General features: G+C 48.5%; 1 protein-coding gene across 2 annotated transcripts in view; it reads left to right on the top strand.

Annotated features, from left to right (window-relative positions):
* The window catches only part of PASD1 (PAS domain containing repressor 1), a 622,352-nt gene that overhangs the window by 295,253 nt on the left and 300,888 nt on the right, over positions 1 to 26,211 (top strand). The gene's annotated exons all lie outside the window — the stretch shown is intronic.

Genomic DNA, 26,211 nt, shown 5'->3' with positions numbered 1-26,211 from the left:
GTGTTTACTCTGAGCATGCTGCTCTCATTTATAGGACCCAGGGAGGCCCTGGGTCTTTGTTGTGTATGTGATGGGGGGTGCTGTTGTCGCAGCCCCCGGCCGGATAGCCGACTGTCTGACCCCCTGGTGGGGGCAGATCTTTGAACCTGGGCCCTGCCCAATGGTTGTTTCCTTATGGCGCTTAGCACCTTGCTGTTTGGAGGAAGGGTGCGATGACTGTTCGCACCTTACCCTTCTGTGGCTTTTGTGCTGCCGAGACTGCGTGTCTCCGTAGCTGGGGGGAAGGAGAGGAGCAGGCACGGGGGTTTGGGGCTGCCCCTCTCCCAGCTGCCGATGGTAACAGCAGTTACCCTGCCTCGCTTGTGGGATGCCCATGCAGCATTGCCCGTTCTATAGTGTAGTGATTGGATGAATGCAGGAGGAAAACAAGAAGCCAAATCACGTGTTCATAAACAAATCCACAAAGCACCTTTTAGTCAAAACGCATCAACTGCAGCACATAAAACAAAACGAGTGTTTCACGGCACTTAAATCCCATGAAACACCCTATTCCATCTTTACAAATGTATACTAATAAACGTAAGGTAGAAATGTGATAATCGTGTGTGTGTGTGTGTACACGCACGCTCAGTCTCTAGGTTTGAAATTCTTAAAGACATTCTGTTGCAGTTTGTACCCCGTTGCCTCTGCTGCTGTTTACATGCTGCAGAACCCGGGGCATGTGAACCATCTCCCGAAAAAAAACTTGCAGATCAGTACAAAAATAATCCCCAATTTTAAAAAACGAAAAACATAAAAAGGTGATGGAGAGACTACATATGGCAAACAAAATCAGAAACACTGTACAACTGTAACATACACTTTTTGTTTTTATGTCTGCTGTGAAAGCTAAGGTTTCCTTTTCGAAAGCTACAGTGCCCAGACCTGGTAAATTGTCCATCAACTATAAAATACTTCGTCCAGATGGAACCAATTGCCGACCTGAATTCCACATCCCCGTGCACCCTCCTCGCCCCCTGAAGTGCACCTCATTAGTATGCAAATTAGCCTATGCTGGGGCCAGAGCCCTCTCCTGACGTTCTCTCCCTGTGTCCTGGATCTCCTTTCACGCTCCACCTGAGCATCATAAATCACGGTTGGTTCTTGCTCCCTTACTTCAGGGATTATACCCCTTGGACACTGCTGAAAAATTGCAGGCAGTGGCCCTGGCCATGAGCGATTCGGAACACCTTGTTCAGAGTCCTCATGAACCTCTCAGCTTCGCCATTGGCATGGGGCCAGACTGGTGTAATCTTCCGATGTTGTATGCCGTACTCTTCCATCAACTGGGCGAAACTGTCCCGTTGGAATGGCTGTCCATTGTCGGACCACAGGGTCTGAGGCAGTCCGTGAGTGGAAAAGATCGTTTCTAGGGCAACAACCACCTTGTCAAATGACACAGATTCGATGAATTCGACCTCGGGGTACCGTGACCACTCATCCACCACCACCAAGAAGTGAGTGTCCCGGCCCGTGGACCCAAAGTCAGCATTGATGTTCTCCCAGGACCTCGTTCCCCAGGCATCGTCTCAATTAGGGGCTCTCTTTGTGCTGGTTCAGCTGCCTGGCACCACACACAGGCTGACACAAGCTCCTCCACCCGTCTCTCGAGGTCAGGGAACCATACTTTCTGGCATAACCTTGCTTTCATCGTGGCAGTTCCTTGATGACCCTGGTGCGCTAGCTCAATGACTTGGGGAATCTTACACATCGGTATCACTATGCGGTCTCCCCTGAGCAATAGTCCTGACTCAACAAATGTCAGCTCTTCATTTACTGTCCACAGCTGTTCCAGCGCCAACCTTGCCTCTTGGGTCCTTTGTGCCAGTGTGTCCATCACAACTTCCACAACCCTTGCTGAAGGGCTGCCTTCAGAATTAGGAAGCACTCATCCTCGGCCGCTGACCTTTCAAGCTCTTGGAGAGGCACTAGGTTTGGGGTTGCTGCCTCCACAATCAGCTGCACATGCTCGTCAGCCTGCTCCCCACTGATGTCTTCACGTCCTTCTGCCCCTCCTCTATGATGCCTAGACAGATGGTCTGCTCCGTTGTTGCTGCATGGCCAATACACCAACAAGACCCCATATTCCAAGAGTGCCAGTATCCACCTTTCAATCCGGGCCTTAGGTTTGGATGACGAGACATGCCATGATCAGCAGCAGGGGCTTGTGGTCAGTCACCACTGTCACTGGCCATCCCAGCAGGTACAGTTGAAAATGCTGACACCACCACAAGACTGCCAAGGCCTCCCTGTTGATCTCTGTTTGAGTGAGGACCACACCCAGACCAAATGGACTAGCGTCCACCATGATCTCTGATGTCAAGGACGGATCAAAAAACAACATGGTGTCTTCAGCCATCAGTGCTCCCTTCACATCTTCGAATGTGGCCTGTTCCAGCTGGCCCCACTGCCACGTTGCCTCTTTCTTGGTGAGACTTCTCAGGGGCTCAGACCTGGAGGCTAGGTTCCGGATGAACTGAACACAGTAGGTGACCATCCCAAGGAAGCTTCAGACTTCAGATACCTTCTCTGGGGTCCTTGCCTCCACAATGTCTTTGGTCAGGTGAAACACCTCCCTCCTTGAATACATACCCAAAAAACTCAAGGTTTCTTTTGAGGAATTCGCATTTTTCCTTGTGCAAGGTCAGCCCCAATGCCTTCAACCGTTCCAGAGTCCTCACCAACCGCTCCATGTGTTCCGCGTCCATCTTTGCGAGTACCAGGATGTCATTGCTGATGTTGAGGACACCCTCTAGATCCACTAGGGCCCCACAGATGGTGTTTTGGAACACCTCCACCGCCGAGGACACCCCAAAGCTCAGGCGCTTGCATCTGTACAGGCCTCGGTGTGTGGTAAAGGTGGTAATGTATCTTGAGTCCGGGTGCAACACCACCTGATGATATCCTGCCCGTAGGTCAAGCTTCGAAAAGCTTTGAAAAGAAATGCGCCCCTTACAGTTCAGCAATGATGTCATCAATCGTGGGGGTGAGGTGCCTTTCTCGCTTGATGGCCTTGTTCGGGAGCCTCATGTCCACACAGATCCTCACCGAATCTGGTTGCTCTTCTTCCTTGCGATAAAAAATAAATATTGGCAACACCCATGAGGTAGGTACATCCACCTTCTTGATGATGTCAGCGCAACCAAATTTTCCAGTTCTTTGTCTACCAGGTCCCGCTGATGGAATGGGATTCTGCGGTACTTGAGCGCGATCAGCTGTATGGACTCATCAATGTGCAGCCTCACAGATTCACCGGCCATACAGCCTATTCCTTCAAAGAGCTGGCTGTACTTTGCGAGAAGCCCTTGTACATCTACCACATAGACTGCATAGGCAAAACACACAATGTCCAATGCTTCTGCTGCCGCACAGCTCAGGGAAGTGTTGCAGCCTACACTCGACACATAGAATCAAGCTTCGATGGATTACCCTCCATGCTCAACCTTCACCACAAACGCTCCGGCCAATTGAATGGGCTGCTCACCACCAAAAGTGAATATCCACACTCTGGGCTTCTGTAACGTGGGCGGTGCCACTATGGCATCATAGTGCACCCTGGCCATTACATTGACTGACACCCCTGTGTCCACCAGCACCAGTACCGTCAACTCGTTGACCTTCATGAGGCGCCGTGACTGCCTTCTGGTGGTGGCACACAGTGTACTGACACTGGCAATGAAGTCGATGTTCTCCTCCTCATCCTCCTCCTCTTCTTCGTAAGCCATGCCAACTTTCCCTTGGTCCACTTGGGCAACATTGGGCGGGCGCTGTGGCATGAAGAAACCTTCCCTCACCGGCCCCCTCTGCACCACTACTAGCAATGGTGCCCCGCACATACAGGCATAATGGTGTAGTGTCCAACAGGGTTCACAGGCCTTCCCCTGCGCAGGGCACTCTGCAGGGTGCGAAAGATCATACCCACACTTGAGGCAGGACTCAACGGTTCTGGCTCCTCTGATCACGCTGGTCACCACTTGGACGTCAGGCCCCTCTTCCTCCTTGACCTCTATACAAACCTGCTCTTTCTTTCCTGGCTGTATCGCTGCATCCATTTTTGACACCCGCACCTCCGACAACTACCTCCAATATGTGGGGAAGCGTGAGTCCCGGTTCCCGCAGCACCTGCCTTCTCAGCTTTCCAGATGAACAGCCCTGTATGAGCTGGTTCCTGAACCTGGTCTGGGGATTCTCCCAGGCACACGACAATGACATCCGGCGCAAACGTCCATAGAACGTGTTCAGAGACTCATCAGCTTTCTGCCTGGCGCTACATCTAACGAAGCGTTCATAGTCCGCATTGGCCAACGGCATGATGTGCTCATGCAGCGCATTCTTGCCCACCATGTACGATGCATCTGCTGGTTGTAGGGACTGAAACACTTTGTGCACTGCTGGTCATGCCGAATATAGGAGTTTTGCCACTTTGCTGACCTCATCTGTCTAACCTGTGGACCGGAAATACATGTCCAGACGATCTATCCAGAGCCTGTACATTGGTCCAAGTCTTGATGGGGCACCAGAAATATCAAATTCGGGCATTGGTGTGAGTACCCCTTGCTGTCTTGGCACACACGTACCCACTAGGCCCACTGGTCCTGCCTGCGCCGCCGGGGCTCCTGCACCGTCTTCCTGGTCACTCATGATGGTGAGCACATGAGCACCCCACGTGAGCACTGGGGCTGCAACTCGCACTGGCCCTCCTTCAGGCAGAATACCCCACAATATTGGGCGTGCTGATGTTAGCCAACACTCCCCTTCAGGCTAGTTATGATGATTGCCCCTCCACCAAGTCCACACAGTCACAAAATGCATTTTCCAGCACTCAGTGCAGACTGTCCAAAAAGTGAGCGTGCAAGCACTTGCCACCACTCCACCCTCAGGCTTGTTGTATTGATTGCCCATCCATCAATGTCCAAACAGCCAGGACTATGGAGGAGCCTCCCTAGCCCATAGGCCAGAAGTTCCATAAATTGAGTGTGGTGGGACAGAGGGAAAGAAAATACTAGGCCTCCCCTCCTCCTCAACTCACACTTTACGAGAAGAAAGTGTCCAAAACACTCCACAAAGATTTTCCAGCACCAAAATTCCGCCCCCTGCGTGAGGGGTTCCAAAAATGTATGTGGGAGGTGCACAAGCACTCCTGATGGGAGCCACAACCCTCACCACCACATGGACAAAATGACAGCCGACTGCATCAACGTCGCCCACTGTGCGGCATGAAAATTCAGAGAAAAATGCCCCCAAATAATTCACTGCTTCAGCCCTGCGGGTCTGTGTCGGAATGACCACGCAACCTCGTTGCCACTGTTACAGGTCGCCGGTGTGCCCATCCGGCCCCGTGAGCCCCTTCAGCCACAGAGCACACAGCATGCGATGCTTACTGTCCGAGCTCCACGGTCGCACTGCAGCGGCCAATGCAACACCTTGTTTATTGCGAGCACATGCAGCAGAGTTACACCACTCCTCCAAGTGTGTCCCCTTAAAGGGGCAGGCACCACAGAGGGAGGGCCAAGACTTCTGTATCCATGCACAAACATGGTATTTAGCTTTATTTTGGTCGCCAAGCATCACCTCCCAGTCAAAAGTAAATATGGTTTTCAATTAAGTTTGTAGGCTAATGTATTGAAATCTGTGCATACTGAACTGTTCCCCATAGTTTTCCTCATTTGTTTGTAATGTATCTAACACAACTGATTAACCAACTATCTTCTGAGAACTTGAGACTGGTATTGGGTAGATGCCATCACTGCAGGAAAACTAAAAAAGAATTCACATGTGACGGAATAAAGCAATAGCACCATAGGCCATTGGTCGTCTTAGAGACCCCCAGTGATGCTTAACAGTGCTGAAGGCACCTAATCCATGGCATTGGCCATGGGATGAGGGTGGTAGGGCTTTTATCACCAATCACATAGATTCACATGACTCCGGAGAGCAGAGTGAGTGGGGTTACCAGGGAAACATTGGCAAGCTGGTGCTCTGCCTCATAGGTCAGCACAGCGTGGTACGGAAGCTATCTAGAGAAAGGTGGGGCCCTCACCATGGCACTGAGAGTGCAGAGGGGAGCATATCAGTGAGACAGATTGGTGCGGGCCCCCAAGGATGGGAGTGGAAGAACAAAGGGTGAGGCAAAGAGACTCCATGGCAGCAGGGCAAATGACTGTGAGAGGCCGCAATGAGGAGTGGCAGGCTGAGAATTCTTTGGTTGACCAAGTCAGTCTGTATGGAGGAACTCCAAGCAACTGCCAGGCAGTAGTGCCTGGACTTTAGGCTGAATCCTCGATCCTGATTGGCTGAGCCAATCAAAACTTCCTTAAAAGAGTTCTAAAATGAAATAATATCATGGAAGTGAAGCATCTTGCTTCACCAAAGTTGCAGCCCATGACTTTTAAAGGGCTCCTCTTTGAATAGTTTTGGTGTTATACATTCTTAATTGAACAACAGTTATCTTCAGCAATCCCTCTACCATAATTGGCGCTAGTAAGGGAGGCCTAGGATGCCTGCAGGTGCTACAAAATGATGCCGTCTGCATCCTGAAAAGTGTGCGCAGACACGTACAAGTATCGGCGCACAGAAAAAGACTGCATTGGCTTGCAGTTGAAGCCAGGACCCACTTTAAGGCGCTCACCATTGTCCATAAATGTCACTATGGACAGGCCCCAGCAAATCTAAAAACCTGTATAAAGGCCCACACTCCGATGAGAACCACTAGATCTAGCGACGGCATATGTTTGGCGGTTCCTAGAAGTAACCGGACTAGAGGCTTGGCAAGATCTTTCCCTGTTCAGGCCACTCGAACCTGGAACAATCTGCCTAAAGAGCTACGTGCAGACCCGAACCTCCTGAGCTTTAGAAAGTGTTTGAACTCTATCCTATTTGAATGACTGGAGCCCTTGAGCCAGACCCTGCTTCTTCATCCTTCTTTTGTTGTTCTCTGCGCCCTGATGCCTGCGGGCTCCGGTGCATTACAAACAAAAACAAATAAATAAATATAAACAGTCATGATAGCCATGTGTTCTAAACATGCTAAGAGATGACAAGAAGCAAACATTTTCACCTCACTATACTTATGCTCCTAAAGTGGTTGTATATTGTCACATTGGCAATGATGTTATCATAATGAAAGGACAAGCACTATAATTATAATTGTTCTTTTATAACGCGCTTAATACAGTGTTGCTATGGCGTTGTCTTGCTGCCAAGACACATGTGTTGCCCCTGAGCTGTCCTCCCGCCTGGTGCTCTGTGCTTGACTTTACCTTTGAGCAACAAGAAAATAATCTTAGAACATATGCTAAAGTCAGTCTCTAATGTCTATATTGTATTGTCAAGAGGTTGGAAGTTGTTTAAGTAAAAAGGCATTGGGCCTCATTACAAGCATGGTGGTCCATCCAGGAACTACGGTACTGGTAATCATGCCGTAGTTCCCGGACCGCCATACTACGTGCGCTGCATACGGGTGCCATTTCACCCGCCAGGTTTTTCCTGGCGGTTGTAACAGCACCCGCGAGTAGAGCTCGTCGGATGCACCGGCACAACTCTGTATGTGCCGGTACATCCGACCTCCTCATCCCCATTCAGCCCTATGGGGCATAATGGGGATTGGGAGGCCCTTGATCCTGGCACCCGCAAATGGGCAATTACCGGGTTTGCCGAGCTCGGCATGACCCGGTTCTTGCCCATTCGCGGGTGCCGGAAAAAATGCAACTCCAGCAGCAGCCGTGCCCTTAATAAGGGCACGGCTACCGCCAGAGTTGTAATGAGGCCCATTGGATGAAACATCCGTTTTGGTGCTTGTTGTATAATAGTTGTAAGGATGACAGGAGGCGTCTTAGTTATTGTGATGTCCTTTATTCAGCATACGACATCAGTTGTCACATATAGACGTATATGTGGGGAAATCCAACTGGGCAACGTGCCTCTTAACTAATGTGTTGCAGCTGGGAGGCTGTCTTGTCTCTTTTTAGGCTGAGGGCCTAATTCTCGGAGGAGCTGGGAGGACACATCCTCACGCGTCCTCTGCTGCTCCCGTAATGCGCGCTGAGCGCGCGGGGGCGGCCCTAGTGGCCGCGGCCGAGATCTCGCAAGAGTTGCGGCTCTCGCGATATCTCTACACACCTCCCGCTGATAATGCAAAGGCAGTTCATTGCAATACATAGTCATTGTATCTCACCGGTCTTCTGTGTTCTCTTCTTGGCCGGTCACTTTTCTCGCTGTGGGCATCCTGATGTTCCAGTTCTCGTTCTGCTGTGGGTGCATCCGGTTCCATCTCTGTTTCTTCCCTTTCTCTGTCATCATTCTCTGGCTCACGTTCTTCTTCTTGCTTGTAGTCCATTCCTCCTTCCGCTTCTGATCTCTCCGGGGTCCTTGCTCTCTCTTGTCTCTTCTGGAATAGGGCTACTCTTTCCAGGTTCCAAGTGCGCCCGTCTTCGGTGCGGACGTGGTTGGTTCCTCTGTGAATCACTTTTATGGGTCTGCTGAACCGAGAGCCCGTGATTTGATCCTTTGTCGGTAGTCGTATTTTGATCCAATCTCCCTCTCTAACGTCTGACGCTTGTTTAGTCCTTCTTCTTCTGTCACTCCATGTTTTCATGCGTGCTTTGCTGTTTTCAATTCTCCACACCACCTCTGACATGTCTACTTCTTCATCTTCTCTTACTTTGGTCAACCATGGTGGTATAAGCGTTGAAGCTGCTCTCCTCCCTCTCAACATTCGAAACGGGGATATTTGAGTGATCCCGTTGGGAGTAAGCCTGTGGGCCGCTATGGCCTCTTTAGTTGTTTTGAGCGGGTCCATTCCGGAAGCGGTTGCTAGCTGGATAGCACCTTTTATAAACCTGTTGGCTCTCTCTACCAGCCCATTGGCTTGGGGATGATACAAAGCTGCTTTCTTCTGGTGTATGTGGTGCTTTCTCAGTAATTTTTCCATGTCCCTTGAAATTAGTTGTACTCCATTGTCCGTTACTACTTCGTTTGGGAGTCCTTCCCTTTGAAAAATTTTGGTGAGGACTTCGATTACTGTCGCGGTGGTGATGTTTGGAACAAACTCAGCCTCAACCCACTTTGATAAGTAGTCCACTAGCACTATGCCATAGCGATGTTCGGGCGCCATCGCCTCCAAGGGTCCTATAAAGTCTAGACCTACTTTTGACCACACCGCTTCTGGTACTTCTGTGGGAATCAGAGGCACCTGTCTGACCTTTAAGCGCTTGTCACTGTTGAGGCATTCATGACATCTCTCTATCATGGTGCGAATCTCTTGATCCATGGACGACCACCAGTAGGCTTCTCTCACTCTGCGACGGGTCATAGTGTTCCCTAAGTGGCCCGCATGGGCTCTGCAGAGAATGGTCTTCCTCATACCTACGGGTGGGATTATCTGGTCCGTTTTCAATATTATTCCATTGGTTTCTGATATCTCATCTGCCACCTTCCAATAGGGCCTCATGCCTTCTGGCATCGCTTTTTCATTCGGCCACCCTTCCTTGATCCACTCTCGTATTCTCGCCATGGTTGGGTCCTTTCCGTCTTCTTCCAACCAGTGCTTCTCACTGAGTTCCAAGTAGTCTGGTGCTTTGAGATCTGTGATGGATGCCACGATGCATTCCTCTTGTAGAAACGTGGTGGCCTTGTCTTTACCCTCTGGCAATCTTGACATGCAGTCTGCCTGTGAATTCTTCCATCCTGAGATGTGCTGTACCTCAAACGTGTACTCCTGCAGTTTGGCTGCTATGCGTGCCAATCTGGGTGTTGACACTTTAGTGCCTCCTGGGCTGAGTATGTGGATGAGGGGTTTATGGTCGGTTACCAACCTAAATTTTGTGCCCCACACATATGTTCTGAAATGTTCTACCGCCCATGCACACGCTAACATTTCCTTTTCTATGGTGGAGTAGTTCTGTTCGGCCGAGGATAAAGCTTTCGAGGCAAAGGCTACCACATGTTCTGTGTCACCTTACTTCTGCGTTAGGACAGCTCCTAATCCGTACGCACTGGCGTCTGTGGTGATGACTGTACCCCATTCGGGGTTAAATGGTTGTAGACACAGCGCTTCCATTATGTGGCGTTTTATGCTTTCTACCGCTTTCTTTTGGGGTTCTTGCCACGAGTACTCCGACCCTTTTTTGAGGAGTTCGCGGAGGGGTGCTGAGGTTTCCGAGAACTTGGGGATAAATTTTGCATAGTACTCCGCCAGTCCAAGGAATGACCTTACTTCATCTTTGCTGGTGGGTTCCGGTGCTTTAATTATGGCTTGCATTAAATTTTGTTTGGGACTTATCCCTTGCTCGGATATTTTGTACCCTAAGTACTCAAGTTCTTTCGCTTTGAATACGCATTTCTCGTAGCATAACCTCACCCCCGCTTCTTGCAGCTTAGTTAGGACTGTTCTCAATGTGGCATTGTGTGTCTGTTCATCCCTTGCATAGACAAGGATGTCATCCTGAAAATAGGCCACGTTTTTGACTTTCCGTAGTAGGACATCCATCATTCGTTGAAAAGCCGATGCAGCAGAAGATAAGCCAAATGGCATCTTGGTGAACTGATAGGTGCCAAACGGAGTGAAGAATGCTGTGAGGGGTTTGGATTCCTTGTGCAATTGTATTTGATGGTACGTGTTTCTCATATCCAGTTTTGAGAATATTTTGGCTTCTTTCATCATAAGAATCAGTTCATTTATGCTCGGTAGCGGGTAACTGTCCGTAATGACCTCCAAGTTTAAACTGCGAAGGTCAATGCAAACCCTTAGCTCTTGTGAGTTGGGTTTCTTTATGAGCACGACTGGGCTCAGCCACTCCGAAGCTTCAATTTCTTCAATGACGCCATCCAACCTCATTTTGTCCAATTGACTCCTGAGTGTGTCTCTCGCGGTTGCTGGTACTGGTCTCACGCGATGTTTGACTGGGACCGCATTCCTTTTGAGCATTATTTTGTGGACGAAGCCTTTGATATGTCCCGGCTCCTCCGAGAAGAGTTTAGGATAATCACATTTGACTAATGGCACACTCCTCCCGCAGACAGAGAGTACCTGATCTTCTGTGCTGGGGTCCAGTTTGATTTTCAATTTATCTTGGTTGTCCCATCCTAATACTGCCGGGCCTTCTTGGCTGAAATATACTCTGGTGGTGGTTTCTCTTCCTTTAAACTCCACCTTCCCATTGATATAGCCCAGTAGGTCAACTGAGGCCCCTCCAAAAACCATGGGTTTGTGCCGTGTGGTGAGCACTCTAACCTTTTCCGTCCCCAACATTTCTTTGTATGTACGTAGGGGTATTATGGTGAGGTCAGAACCTGAGTCCGCCATGACTTTTGTTTCCACCCCGTCGATTTTGATTATGCAATGGAGTTTTTCTCTTCTGGCCCGTGTACTGTTCACCATGATGACTGTGGGTCTCCCTTCATCTTCCGAGGACGAATCTCTCTCCGTGTTGCGATCCATGTTGACGTTTGTGACTTTCTTGTTTCTCCACCGACACACAATCGAGAAATGGCCAATACGTTTGCAGATAGAGCACTCTTTATCTCTGGCTGGGCACTCCCTGTCAAACGCCAAATGTTTCATGCTTGTACACCTGTGGCATTTCAGTAGTTCTTTCTTGCTCCATTTTTCTTCTTTCGTGTTCGATACCTGTCTCTCTTTCTTCGGGCGAAATGCGACTGCTTGTATTTCAGTGGAACTATGGCTTCCCGTGAGTTCTTTTCGTCTCCCAGCTGTTTCTTCGACTGCTCTGGCAATCTCAATCACTTTCTCTAGCAGCAGTTCCTTCTCCATAATGAATTTATCTTGCACTTTCCTGCTGTTGGTGTGAACCACCAGCATGTCGCAGATGAGGCTCTCGGCATTGTTACCAAAGCTGCACAGCGCTGCCAATTCCCTCAGCTTGGTAACGTAGTCGTCAACGGGTTCCGAGGCTTCTTGTTTGCGGCTATAGAAATGTATTCTGTGCAGAACCGTGTTCTCTTTACTGGCAAACCTTTTTACAATTCTTCTTACAGCTTCCTTGAAGACGTCATCGTTGTCACCAACCACCGGGCTCGGGGTGAGACTTTCAAACACCCTCTGTCCTTCTAAACCAAAGGCGTTAAGTAACGTTGACCTGCGCCGTGCCGCCGTGAATCCTGCACCGCCCACAGCCTCTACGTACGTCGTAAATAAGGGTTGCCATTGCGGCCACGGGATGGCAGGTTACCTGGAGTTTGTAGGAAGGGCGGTGGTGGTGTCGCGCCTTGCATGGTTCACGTGGGTTGTAGCGGTGATCCTTGTCGCCAATTTATGTTGTATAATAGTTGTAAGGATGACAGGAGGCGTCTTAGTTATTGTGATGTCCTTTATTCAGCATACGACATCAGTTGTCACATATCGACGTATATGTGGGGAAATCCAACTGGGCAACGTGCCTCTTAACTAATGTGTTGCAGCTGGGAGGCTGTCTTGTTTCTTGTTAGGCTGAGGGCCTAATTCTCGGAGGAGCTCGGAGGACACGTCCTCACGCGTCCTCTGCTGCTCCCGTAATGCGCGCCGAGCGCGCGGGGGCGGCCCTATTGGCCGCGGCCGAGATCTCGCGAGAGTTGCGGCTCTCGCGATATCTCTACAGTGCTGAATTGCATTCCTGTGTTATTTCACTTTAAAAGTGCTAAATTGTACAGGGCAAGTTAGCACCTGTTGGTGGTAAATAACGCTGGCGGACATGTTGCACTGGCTGTGCATATGTTTGTATGTTAAACAGGTGGAGCATGTCACTAAGATAACATTGACATGTACTAGGGGTTCTATTTGCACCACCCTGTGCAGCTTGTGTAGTTTGGCCGATGGTCACTCTGATCCGCATAATCGAGTTGGTGCAACTATCTTGCGTGTCCTCCCCGTTCCGCTTGTGGTAGCTTGGGGAAGGGTGGACGATGATGCTCATGTGAATGCCTACAATAAATGTATAGTAGCAGGGACTAGTCTGAACAGCCAAAGGGACCTTTCAATCGGTAAATGCTTGGCTCCCTAAAGGGGGTAGGGAACAGGAGGAGTGGGCTCACATATTCCCCCAATGCTGAAAAATCATCAGGTTGGCTCTGCTATCAACTTCAATTGCAATTCCACATTCTACCTCCGGCACCATTTTATGGTTTAATCGATTTTATTGTTATCCGCTGTCCTAGGAACTATTGATTCACCCAACAACTGGTGTGCGTTGATCAAAGGCCCTGCTTTGTCCACTGCACTGGCATTGCCCACCATTGACACACAAAACTTAGCGATCACGGACACCCCTGGACGAAACTCCCAGAGGTAGTAGAAGTGGTGCTGCTCACTCTGCTGATGGCCTTATAGGATTTGCCGTCACATAAACCGCGAGCTTGAATATATCATAAGCCGTGCCATCACACAGCCTTTGACTCTGGTGCAACTATTTGAAACCAAAAAAAACAGAACATTTGAAATAACCTATATAGAACAACAAATTTAAAAAGCAAACACTAGCAGGGATGCTTGCAACAAACGTAAAGCACGTGTTAGCTCACCTTACATACAATAATATTCTATTACACAATTATCAGATCCTGCCCTAATTTTCGTAGACTTTCAGAATCCTACTGAAATAGAACTCACAAATGTAAAAGTAGCAGATAAAAGGGATGCATAAACATCACAAGAGGGAGAAAAAGGGAAACGCAATTACAACCCGTGGCCTCCATTGTATCATGCCCCTTCCTTTCGCTGCTGTAACACAGGAGCGCTGTGCGGTGCGCGGTGTGCATGAAAGCACCCATACCCGTCTTGCGACGGATGCTAAAAGCTCCAGAAATTGCATATGAGAAAAACTGCTACATCCAAGACCAGAGGGGTGGGGCTAGAAAACCCCATGTATCACATCTGCAACCACCCACATCAACCAAATATTGTCATTACAAAGATGAGGCACCACTGTGGCTTGGTGTGACCATGCAGTGATTCAGAATATGAACCCGTTGATCCTTCATCAGGGCTCATGTCTTCCTTAGAAATGTTTCACCTCTCTGCCAAAAACAATGGTGAGTTACCGGCGTAGTATTGAAATTGGTGCATATCTTTCGATTGGCAAAATCCCTACCATGCCTAACCAGCCTTAACCGGGAGGTGTGGTTCACAGTGCATTCTATTGCTTCGTGGTTGGATCTGAATCCTGTACATTTCGTGTGCTTTGCAGAAGACATTCTGCATGCAAAACCAAGAAATGGATGATACTTCTTACATGCAAAAGTGCCTATCACGCCTGTGCCTCCACATCCCGATGCTACGCGATCTCACCTTTCATGCTTTCACATTTAAACCAGTTATACTGGTCAGACCCGCTCTTCGGTTTACAGTCTCGTTAGCTCCGGCCCAGATGAGTGCAATACTCAAAATATGGTTGGTGCCTCAAGATGCTGTATAGGGTGTGGCCACCTCTTATGGTGGACTGGGTGTTCACAGGACATTTTTGAATTATGTGCTGGAAGTCATCATCCGCAGGTGGTGGTCAAAACATTGAATCATCTGAGCGGCGTGTGGTAAACACATTCCTTACCCTGCTGCTTTCTTTATAATCCAGTCTCTCTTATGACTCAGTGTTGCTCAAGAGGTTCCACAGAACAATAGATCACACATGTACACATGTTGCCTTTTATCTTGCAACACTTGTCCATAGATAACCCGAGGAGGTGGGCTGACCCAGTCAGTAACGTCCTGCCGCCCAATTTAAGAGGGGCAGCAGCCTGTTACCGGCGGCAGTCGTCCCGCCCTATAGGGTTATATTTCCATTAGCACTCATGTAGTTTCCTACACGGGTGGTAAGGTTGTTTATTTCTTTAAAAAAGAAACGTACCTTGCCTTGCTACGCAGTGTCGTGGGGTGTTGCAACGTAGTTTCCATTTTCTATGTTAATGGCCGCGATGTCATCAGCAAGGAAATAGACTTCAGAGACTACAGTGTAGAGCCGGACTGCAAGGTAATTTTTCTTTTTTTCAAATTGAATTCTCTTAGCACCCACTTAGGAACTGCCCAAGTGCTGAGCGGTGAGGAGGGAGTATGGATGGGAAGGAGGAGCAGGGAAGAGAAAGGGGCACTGGCCCGCAGCAATCAGGCTGCTCGGAACAAGGACATATACCAGAGATTACAGCCCACGTTCCAGGCTTCCTGATTGGCCAGCGCCAGGCTTGGACTGGGGGCCGCTAAAGGCCATGTACACCGCACACAGTGGGGGGTGAAAGCCCACATGCTGGGGTTTAACCAGGGTGCAAATGGTTTATTGTTTTTCCTTTGTGGATTGGTGTTGCTTGCAACACCAATCTCACGAGGAAAACAAAAAAAGATACCCACCAACATAGGGAAAAGTCCCTTTTCAATTTTTATGGCAGAATCCGGGCGTGGGACGCGCATGGGACCAGAGTACAAACCTAAGTGGGGAGGGAGGTAGTGGGGATGGGGTTTGGTTTGTTTTGGGGGGTTGGGGTGGTGGAGAGGCAACAGGGAGAGGATCCCTGTTGCCCCCCCCCCCACATTCGAAAATTCAAAAGGGCCTTTGGTGGTTGGAAAAGGAGCCGGAGAATGTGTATTCTCCCTCACTGTTCTGAACACCTGATTGGCTGAGTGCCCTTGCCCGGGTGCGAATGCTGTAAATAAATTGAATGGAATGCTCCGTCTGAGGTTGTGTTTAATCTCCATCCTTTCCATTGATAATGAAGCACACTAGCGCACCACAAACCCCTCTCCTCCCATCCAGCAAATTCCTTTACTTCAGTTTGCTCAAACAACAGCCAGGAAGATACCCACCATTATTTGTTATTATTATTATTATTATCATTATTATTATGAGGGTATTTATTGAGTATAGACGTAACTCTGAGAAGTAACAGAGAAATTCATAAATCATAGGGAGAAGTGCATGGTGAGGGAATCAGATCACAAGGGGTCAACATAAGGGTGCAAGGAGCTAACAACGGGGGAGTGGGAGGGTGGCAATTCGACAGCAAGGTAATCTATAGGCAACCAGGAGAGGAAACAGGGAGGCGGAGCAGGTCACCAAATCTCAGGTTAGGTGGGTAATGGAATGGGTGTGGACCTGAGTGTCAAGGAAGAGTCATTCCTTGAACTGAGGGTCTTGTGCTCCTTCCTAAAATATAGAAGCAAAGGGGCAAGTCTGGTGTTGATGTGCAGGGGGTTTCAGGGCATAGAGAGATACGTTCCGTCTTCTGGTTCTTTCCTTCTTGCATTAATTGTATAGCCCAGCATCAGACTCTCGGTAGCCCATTACAACAATGAACTCGTCTATGAAGAAATGATGTCAGCCTGGGTGTAGAAGAAATAAATAAATATAGTGTTATTATTATCATAATTACAAGCATTTGAGGAGGGCAATGTACACCACGGGAGTGGCCGCTTGGCACCGTGGACAGGAGAGGGTAGAACACCACAGCAGGACAGTTGCGGTTGCAAGAGCCATGCTTTAAGTGATATGTGGAAGACACAGTAGTCAGGGACAGTCCATACTGGTGAAGGGAAATGATTCCAGTGCTGGCAAGTGAGGATATTGTAGGCGAATCTTCCAGAGCATAACCTCTTTAAGAAAGACCTGGCGAGAGAATCACTGTAGTTTATGGGGGAGAAAAGGCGGTTCTTACATTTTATTTATTGTATTTTAAATGTTGTTTATGGCTTACAAAGCCACTGACATCCAGCTGTTTCAGGGCACGTTCAAAAGAGTAGGAGAGTGTGGAACTGATGCCATGGCAATTTCACTGAAGGACTTTAAGACGGATGTAGTATCCTATTGTATTCGTTTCTCATGTATGTATTCATATATGGTATATAATGTTTGTTTACTCATATGTGCAGGAAGTAATAGATATGGAACATGGAATTTGGTAGGAAGAGAGAATCTAGAATGTAGGGAGTGAGAGAATGGTCCACTGTAAATAGTCAGTTATGTTCTGCAGTTTGATATGACCGGTGGGTCTAATCCCTGTACTTAAGCAAACCTTTTTAAATGATCAAATCTCTGTGAGAGGAAATGGAAACAGTGTCTATTAGGAATACGATGATGATAGTTCTCATGGAAAAGGCGGGGATGATTATGATGACACTGTCCCGAAATGAAAGCACAAGGTTTTATCATCATAACCGTCAGTAGGGTGAAGACTTGCAGGATATGGAGACGTAGGGGAGCATGGCGCGGCCTAGTTTCATTTGCATCTCCCTCGTCAATGGCAACCGCTTTCTGTCGATTTCCCAAGCAGCCAATATCCCACTGATTGGGATAATGCTTTGCTGTGAGCAAAGCCACCTGCTGCCCCTCTGTTTAGCCTGTCTGCCTTCCCTTCGTAGATGTTCCGAGTTCTCCACCCAGCAAGTTCTAGACACACCAAACAGTTGGGACGCCATGAACAGGCGCTGCTTCAGTGAAGCCTTTTGGAATGTATTTAAGTCTAGAACCAGGGCTGGACTGCCCCACCCGGTAGGCCTCTGTCTGCAGGGCCTCTTTGGCGCGGAAGCGCCGTGACTATGGTAATTAAAATTGTAGTTAACACTTCAGAATCTTGGAGCTGGAGGATTGGCTCGAAACCCCAAACTTTCAGGTACAAGTCACAGCACTTATTGACTGTGCCACAGAGACTGCCTTGGAAATGGCTGTACAGAAAGCCATATAATATTAATGAGAGCAAACGCTTGTTTTGAATGAACATGCCAAGATTCACAGACAAAACGGCACAAATTAGATCATATACAGTTTATGAAAAGGAGAAGTGCTGGAAATATGATGCGCTGCGACTATGGTAATTAAAATTGTAGTTAACACGTTCAAAATGTTGGAGCTGGAGGTTTGACTCGAACCCCCAACCTTTCAGGTAGAAGTCACAGCACTTATTGACTGTGCCACAGAGACAGCATTGAAAATGGCTGTACAGCAAGCCATATAATATGAATGATGCCAAGATTCACAGACAAAACGGCACAAATTAGATCATATACAGTTTATAAAAACGAGAAATGCTGGAAATATGATTGGGTGGTGGTTGTGGGGGCGTGTTGGGGACACTGGCGTAACAGGCCCCGCGACCACATGTTCTGGAAGGGGGCCCCACTTATGTAAAAAAAAAAAAAGTCTACCTTTTTTTTTTAACTTTTTTTTTTACATTTTCTTTTTAATTCACTCTGCATGAAGGGCAGAGTGAATACAAAAAGTCTGGTGGCTACCCCCATCCCATGACATGAAGACCCTAGGCTGGAGGCCTCCATGTCATGGGGTGGGGGAAGCCTATGACTTCAAAAATAAATAGTTTATTTTTGAAGTCACTCTGCCTTCATAAAGAAATTATTTCCATTATGGTTTAGTCCTTAACAGAAATAATTTCTTTATGAAGTCAGAGTGACTTCAAAAAGAAACAATCGGCCTCATTACGAGCATGGCACCGCCTCCTGCGAATAGGCAATAACCGGCCCATTACAAGCTGAATGGGCCGGTAATTTCCCATTCGCGGGTGGCGGTATTGCCGGGCTCACGATCCCCCTATAGGGCAGAATGGGGGTGGGGAGCATGGTTGTGCCGGCACCGTTGTTAACGGTGACGGCGCAATTACGAGTTATGCTCGCTGGTGCCACACAGGTCGGGAACCTGCGAGCAGAACTCATAATGCGGCGGGACAGTATGAACGGTGCCAGTGCCCTACCGCCACCGTTCATACCGTCACCGCCAGGGTCCTAATGAGGCCAAATGAATTTTTGAAGTATTATGGCTCCCCTCAACCCATGACGTGTGCATGTGTGAGTGTATGGTGAAAGAGTGCACACAAATGTATGGGTGGCTGGTTATGCGCGTGTGTGTGTGTGTGTGTGTACAGTGAAAGTATGTACACTTAAATGTATGGGTGGCTGCCTGGGTGTGCCTGTATGGTGAAAGTGGCCACACTTAAATGTATAGTTGACTGTGTGAGGGTATGCTGAAAGGGTGCACACTTAAATGTATAGGTAGCTGCCTGTGTGAGTGTATGGTGAAAGGGTGCACACAAATGTATGGGTGGCTGGGTGTGCATGTATGGTGAAAGGATGCACACTTACCCTTAAATGTATGGGTGGCTGCCTGGGTGTGCCTGTATGGTGAAAGGGTGCACACTTAAATGTATGGGCAGGTGGCTGGGTGTGTGTGGCTGTGTGGTGAAAGGGAGAACACTTAAATGTACGGGTAGCTGCCTCGGTGTGCTCGTATGGTGAAAGAGTGCACTCTTAAATATGTGGATGGCTGGGTGTGTGTGTGTGTATATATGGTGAATGGTGTGTGTGCCTGTGTTCAGGGGCACAACAAAACCTACATTTCAGGGAGACTAACCCTTCAAATGTTGGGAGAGGCGCTAACTTCACGTGTGGTGGGGAGGAGAAAACGTATTTATGTGGCGGCATCTAACTTCTTTACGCATTTTAATGAAACTATTCTAGTGCAGCTTCAATGTTACAAGCAGTTAAATCTCTCCTTTAGGTCTGAAAGCACCCACTTATGGGCTGCTGTGAGAATGACTGGTCTCCTGTTTCCTCTCTACCCTTCCAATCACTCCCCTGGCAAGCAAGTACTAAACCCACATCGCAATTTCAATTGCTTAAAAAATTTGGTATTTGAATGCAGGTACTAACAGTGAAATGCTGTACATTAGTAATTGCTGGGCCGGGCCCTTGTTAACGGCAAAACCCAGGTGCCGTTTAACATCTGTGTCCTTTTCTGTCCGGCAACTGCTCTGTAGGTCAGCCAGGTCAAGTCAACATAGCCCACAATTTCAGTGGGGGGAGGGAGTGCTGAAACCCAGTCAGCTCAATGGTGTTGCACCACTACTTGTGTTTAATGCCTTGATTAATTAATTAATTAATTATTGGTAATCATCTTTCACCTATGCCTATTCTTCCTCATTCCAGTACTTGTGTATGAGGCACTATGCCTCATGCACAAGTACTGGGATAAGGTAGAGGTACATGAAGTTAATGCCTGACTTAGCTACCTGTAATCTTCATTACTCCTAGTCCCACTCTGCCCCATCCCAGTACTTACCAGCGAGGCAAGGAGCCTCATACGTAAGCACTGGGACAAGGAAGAGGGACATGCAGGTAATTCTGGGCCAATGAGCTGATTTTGAAGGTTGGGGTAGGGGATGGGAGGGAGAAGGGATGTGTGGGGCGTGGGGTTGTGCAATAAATCATAATGGTCGCCCATGTCCATGCTATGCAGGCATGATATGTGGCATTAGTGGCTAGAGAGGCATTTTGGTGCAGCCAGTCTAGTCATTCCTCAGTTTGGTCTGACTTTTTTTAACTGGGCATTTCTGATAGAGCAGTCCTGCTAAGTGTAATTCCTGCCTAGACTGACATTTGGGTTCTGCCAGTCTAGCCGTTTCTTACTGCGGCACTGTATATTTTTCTGGGCATCTGTGATAAAATGATATGTTATGATATGATAAGTCATATATAACACACCTGTACACAAGTGTTTTTAGGCACGACAAGACAAGGGAAGGAAAACTGAGGGAGGACAAGACAAATGATCTTACTAAGCCTTGTGTCATTCAGATCGTGCAAGTGTGAGAACGAGAAGTGCAAGGGGAAAGGGAGGGGGGAAGTGCAAGGGAGAGGGGAGGGGAAAACACGGCAGCAATGCTCTGAGTAAGTGCCGCCAGGGCAGCGTGGCTCTGGGTAGTGCAAGGACAACAAGGGACTGTAGGGTTACAGTTACAGCCCCTAAATGCGTGGTAGGCCTGGAGGCAGTGCAAGGGTGACTGATCAAGAAAGAGCCTGGACTCAGTGAGACAGAGGGTAGCCAAGCAACCAGTTGGTACAGCGGACAGGTGGGTCAGCAGGGGAGGCAGAGAGAGAAAGCAGAGGAGAAGAGGAACGTTTTGAGCTGCTTCCAGAGCGTCAGGTGGTCCGGCTCAAGTTTGGGAGGGTCAGGGAGGCCATTTCAGAGGGAGGCACCTGCAGGGGAGAAGGATCTACCCCCGCCCCCACTCTCTGCCTGGAGAAGCATCTAACCCTTAGGGCTCGAGAAGGAAGGTATTTTGGCAGATAGCGTTGGATGTAGTGCATATCCCAGCCCCAGAAAGCCTTGTGGACAATGAAAAGGGTCTTGAACTTGATCCTTGCAGCCACGGAGAGCCAGTGGTGAGATTTCATGGCTGGAGAGATACAGTCCCTGGGCTTGAGGCCAAGGATAAGTCTCGCAGTCCTGTTCTGGATTAGTTGCAGAGGGCGGAGAGTAGAGGAAGGCAGATTGAGAAAGTGGTTGTTGCAGTAGTCCACCCTAGAGAGAACCAGAGCTCTGGAGACAGTGAGCTTCTGGGGGAAAGTGAAAAATGTAAGAGTCCTGTTGAGGAGGTGCAGCTGGTAGTGGGATTTCATGGCTACGTCCGAGATGTGAGGAGAGAGAGAGAGTGGAGTTGAAGATGACACCAGGAATGAGCGAGAGAGGAGAGGCTGAGGGGAGCCTGAAGGAAAGCTGAGTGTCATCCGCATAACACTGTAAATTAGAGGACAAGGTAGTGATTAGGTGGGTCAAAGGGGCCAAGTAGAGGTTGAAAAACCAGGGTGAGAGGATAAAGCCCTGGAGAACGCTACATGTAGAGAGAGGTGACAGAGTAAAAAGGGACCAAGTTGGACCTGGGAGGGGCGGTCCAAGAGGAAGGAGGTCAGCCACTGCAGGGCCTGATCCATGATGCCAAGGTTCTCACAGAGTCAATTGATCAGGATGGCATGGTTGACCGTGTCGAAAGCAGAGGAAAGTTCCAGGATAATGAGGACAGAAGGAATGCTGGAATCAAGGTTAGAGATCAGATCTTCACAGGTGTTCAGGAGAGCAGTTTCAGTGCCTCTGGCAGCTCTTAAGCCAGACTGATGGTCATGGAGACAACCAACAGATTCAGTTTGGAGTGTAAGCTGGCAGTTGGCCAGCTTTTCCAAGAGTTTGGGAGAGGGGAAAGTTCCGGTGGCAAAAGTATGATTACAGAAATGGATCAAGGGTGTCAATGTGGTCCTTAATGGTTCTGGAGGAGCAGGCGAGCACCTGTTTCGCCGACACTTCCATAGGTGGGACTTGTCTAGAAACCTAGTCAGGTGTTAGAGAGAAAGGGGAGAAAGGAGGAGGAGAGGGAGAGATGGCCAAAGGGGGCCGAGAGAGGAAGAGGGAGAGGAAGAGGAGATAGTGGACAGGATGTTCTGAGTTTTAGCGGAGAAGCGAGAGGCCAAAGCTGTACAGAGGACCTGTTGAGGGAACAGGAGAGGTAGAAACCGCAACAGGATTGGCCAGTTCCTTGCAGATTTTAAAGAGTTTGGCTGTGTTGTTAGAGGCCGCAGAGACGCAGGCTTGAATGTGTGCTCTCTTCTATATGAGTCTTATTGCTTCGACTGGCATTTTGGTGCAACCAGTCTAGGCATGTCTTAATGTGGCCTGGCATGCTTTACTGTAATGTTATTATGTGTCTACACTGGTCTACATTGTGCAGCCAGTTGGACATGATGTTTTCATTGTGGCATGGCATTTTTAATAGCAAAGCATTAATGTTCATGTACACTGTTGGTGACTTGCATGTATTGGATTGCTGTTACCCTACACAACAATACCAAACACTGTGGCTTTTTAGCCAATTTTTCTCAGAAAGTGTGCTGTATATAGCATTAAAACACATATTTATATCTTTCTTCTAGTGCAGTGTGTGGTATACCCCTTCATCAACACGTTTGTGCGTATTGCACAAGCGTGGTAATCTAGGCCGGCCCAGCGTGTGGCGCGACCCGTGATTTGTTGCCGAGTTGGGGGGGGGGCCCTCAGCATGGCTTGCAGGGGGGCCCCCAGACCATGTGTTACGCCACTGGTTGGGGAGGGGCGGTAATTGGTGGGCTGCAACGTGTTATTCCCTCTTTTATGTTGTTGGTCGTCCCAGTTTTTCGTTTTGGAAATCTGGTCACCCTAATCCATCAGCAGACAGCAGAAGCAGGAGGCGACTCGAGGGAGGCTGTGGCTGAGGCTGAGGGCAGCAGCCAGACTGCCGACTGAAAGGTAAGAATTATTTTTGCGTGCTGAGTGCCCCACTCTCCCATTGTATCTTCTGCTGAGTGTAGTTGCGCACAAGGGGCAATGTAATGCCACTGCCCGCAGGCTTAATGCGGGATCTATCCTCATATTAAGATATGGATGTAGTGTAACTTACTGAATGGCACGTTTCACTGAAGCACTGGCTAAAAAAGGGAAGAAAAAAAAAACTGAAATCTAAAAAACACTAATCCGAGTCAATACTTCACATAAGTGACTGGACGTTACATTTTCGAACTCTGGACGAGTGTAATTAAGGTTGAGAGTTCAATGAAGCCCCCCGACGATGCCACTGATTGATACAAGGCTGGTGTCACATTAAGAACACTTTAAACAAGACCTACTTTCCACATGGAGAAAAGTAATCAACCACACCCTTCACAAAAGAACCTACAACACAAGTACATGGAATACCCAGACCATTTACACTTAACACAAACCTAAGCACATGGGAAACATAAGTGTACAGCTGCTGTTACTCGTGGAGACATGTTAACGAGCTTGAAATATGCATAATATCTGCTTATCTTGCTTCAGCATCATTGTGGATACACCACCTGTATCCACAATGGCCAATTCACTGACACCGATTCGAATCAGGCCACCATTTGCTTGACTGAGGTATCACACCAGGTTAGATTGATCCTCGCATACATTCTTTGTTAAATGAATGGGTGCATTGCCATGTTATCCAATGTAAAATAATAGTTAAAACATACTTGTAGGTTCATTTTTACTTGTTTGTGGTTTTCACTGATGTGCACATTTTGGCTGTGTTTTCCTGACTTTCGTTTTTTGACATAATGTTATATTGTTAGTCGGGGTTTGGTAGACAATTTTCGTGGCTCTAACTTGCAATCCACACAGCCACGTGTTGTAGTGGTGTCCTTGAGTTGTTAGAGTTATTGAAAGAGGTTCCGCAGAGCACATTTTGAAATGGGGCAGAGGAGAGCCACAGCTGTCAGAAGGGAGTGTCAAAGTCAGCTCCTTGAAGGAGCACACGCCTGTTCATGCCAAGGTCGCAGTGGGGACGACAGATAGACTCGGATGAGTATTTTGGGTAACACTGCTGAGTGACCATCACTTGCTAGTTCTTCTCTGGTACTTTTACCTCCTTCTTTCCTCTCCTCTCCAGGCTTACCTGCCCTCCTCTCTTCTGGATCCTTCCCATGCCCCCACAGTCTATTTTCTAGAGCCAACAGTAAAATGTACCAACTTGGTCCAGTGAAACTAGGGCACGTGGGTGCAACTGGCCATGAGGGTGTGGTGTCCGTGTATTCCTGAAGTCTCTGTATATCACCAGTCATATCATATGCACTTACTAAGTGTGTTTCCGAAGTGCACATTTTGCAAATTATATGGGAGGAGTGTATTTCCACTGTGTGCATGGTGCAAATCACGGGAGGCGCGCCCCCTGCGTATATATTTTGCAATTCATGCGTTGGCATCACATAACTAAGTAATGGGTGGGCATTAGCATTACACAGTGTCCCAAAGTCTGTTTATTACGCAATGGGAATGATTCATCACAAAACGTTTTTTAATGGGTACAGGCCCAAATTCTTCTTGGCCCTTGAACATAGTATGTATGCAGTGGATGCACTTTACACATTTGGTTACGTTTCCTGTACCAATGACCTACTCAGTGTCCCTACATCTTTCTTTCCACAGTGTGATCTCTTTGACCAATCCTTGCACAGTGAGGATTGCATAATTGCACTTTAGTTTCCCTCCCATGCACTTTGCATTTCGTGCCCTGAGGCAGGCCTTTGTGCACATTGTCTGCTTGTTCTTTGCACACTGCCCTGTCACACAAACTTTGCCTGCTGTGTTTCAAATCCAGGGACCTGTCTAATGCACGTGCCCAGTGCCCTGCCTCTGCAGCACATCCACAAAGCCAGGTGGGAATTAATAGCACAGAAGCTCCCCCCAAGCACCCTCAGGAGCTGGCTGGGGCACCAAGCCTAAATCACGTCATGTGTGTTTCATACCAGTTTCCTGCACGTTGTGCACTGTGTATTGTGGGCAAACAGGCGTGGCACTGGCCCTTGGCCTGCCTGCCTCTAGGGTACAATGTGTTCAAGCAGCTGTCCTGCTGTGTACACAGCACCTACTGCCATGCATACCCGACAACACAGAGTTATTAGTGGCCTGTGCACATGACTCCTACAAGCGTGCACACACAGGGTCACTAGGAACACCCCAGGACTCTGTTTACATCCCCTCATACCCAGACCCCATGCAAGCAGTCCCACACCTCTATGCATGTCTACTACCTCCCTTCACCCACAAGAGCACTTACATGTGTGCATAGCTCCTACATTCATACAGATCACTTGAGAGCTCTCTCTCATGCCTGTGAACATAGCACCTACCTCTATAAAGACACACGGCCATTGAGATCGTTCTCAGGGGAGCACACATAGCGCTTACCTCCCTACTAACCCAGGGCTATTGAGAGTGCTCTCAGATGCCTACACATAGCCCCCATCACCCTGTACACATGGTACTGTTGTATGAGTGCTCTCAGGGGCCTGTACACACAGCCTCTACCTCTGTGCACACCCTGTGCTATTGATAGCACTCTCAGAAGCCTTTACACATAGCTCCTATCCCCTGCACACGTTAGCCCATTGAGAGGACCCTCAGAATCATGTTCACATAGTTCCTATCTGTTTGCACACATTGGGGCACAGAAAGCATGTGCAGGGACAAGTGTACAGAGTTTTCATCTTCCCTCACAAAGCCAGTTAGAGTGAGAGCAAATAGCAGATCCAATGAAAGTCTTCACAGAATGTGACTAGTGACTACCACACACCCTGGGGGCCTACATCTGCCAGAGCCCAGGGCTAGGCTTGGAGAGGGGATGGGGGACAACCGTGCCATGGTCAGGGGCCCCAGAAGCAATAAGCAGTTGGCATTGATTTCACGGTGCCCATTTTCCCTAACAGCCTCAGCTCGTATTTGCCTACCTGTGCTTTGGCCCAACAAAGGACCCAAGCTACGAGTCAGTTAACACAGAACCAGAGGAAGGTCCGGGGGAAGACAACACCGGACTCATTCATGGCCTGGGGATTGACCCTAGCCCTTTTAAAGTGCCTAGAAA

Source organism: Ambystoma mexicanum, chromosome 5p (assembly GCF_040938575.1).
Source record: "Ambystoma mexicanum isolate Mex_15411 chromosome 5p, UKY_AmexF1_1, whole genome shotgun sequence".
Classification (NCBI taxonomy): domain Eukaryota; kingdom Metazoa; phylum Chordata; class Amphibia; order Caudata; family Ambystomatidae; genus Ambystoma; species Ambystoma mexicanum.
The sequence above is the reverse complement of the archived record's forward strand: the minus strand, read 5'-3'. Positions and strand labels throughout refer to the sequence as shown.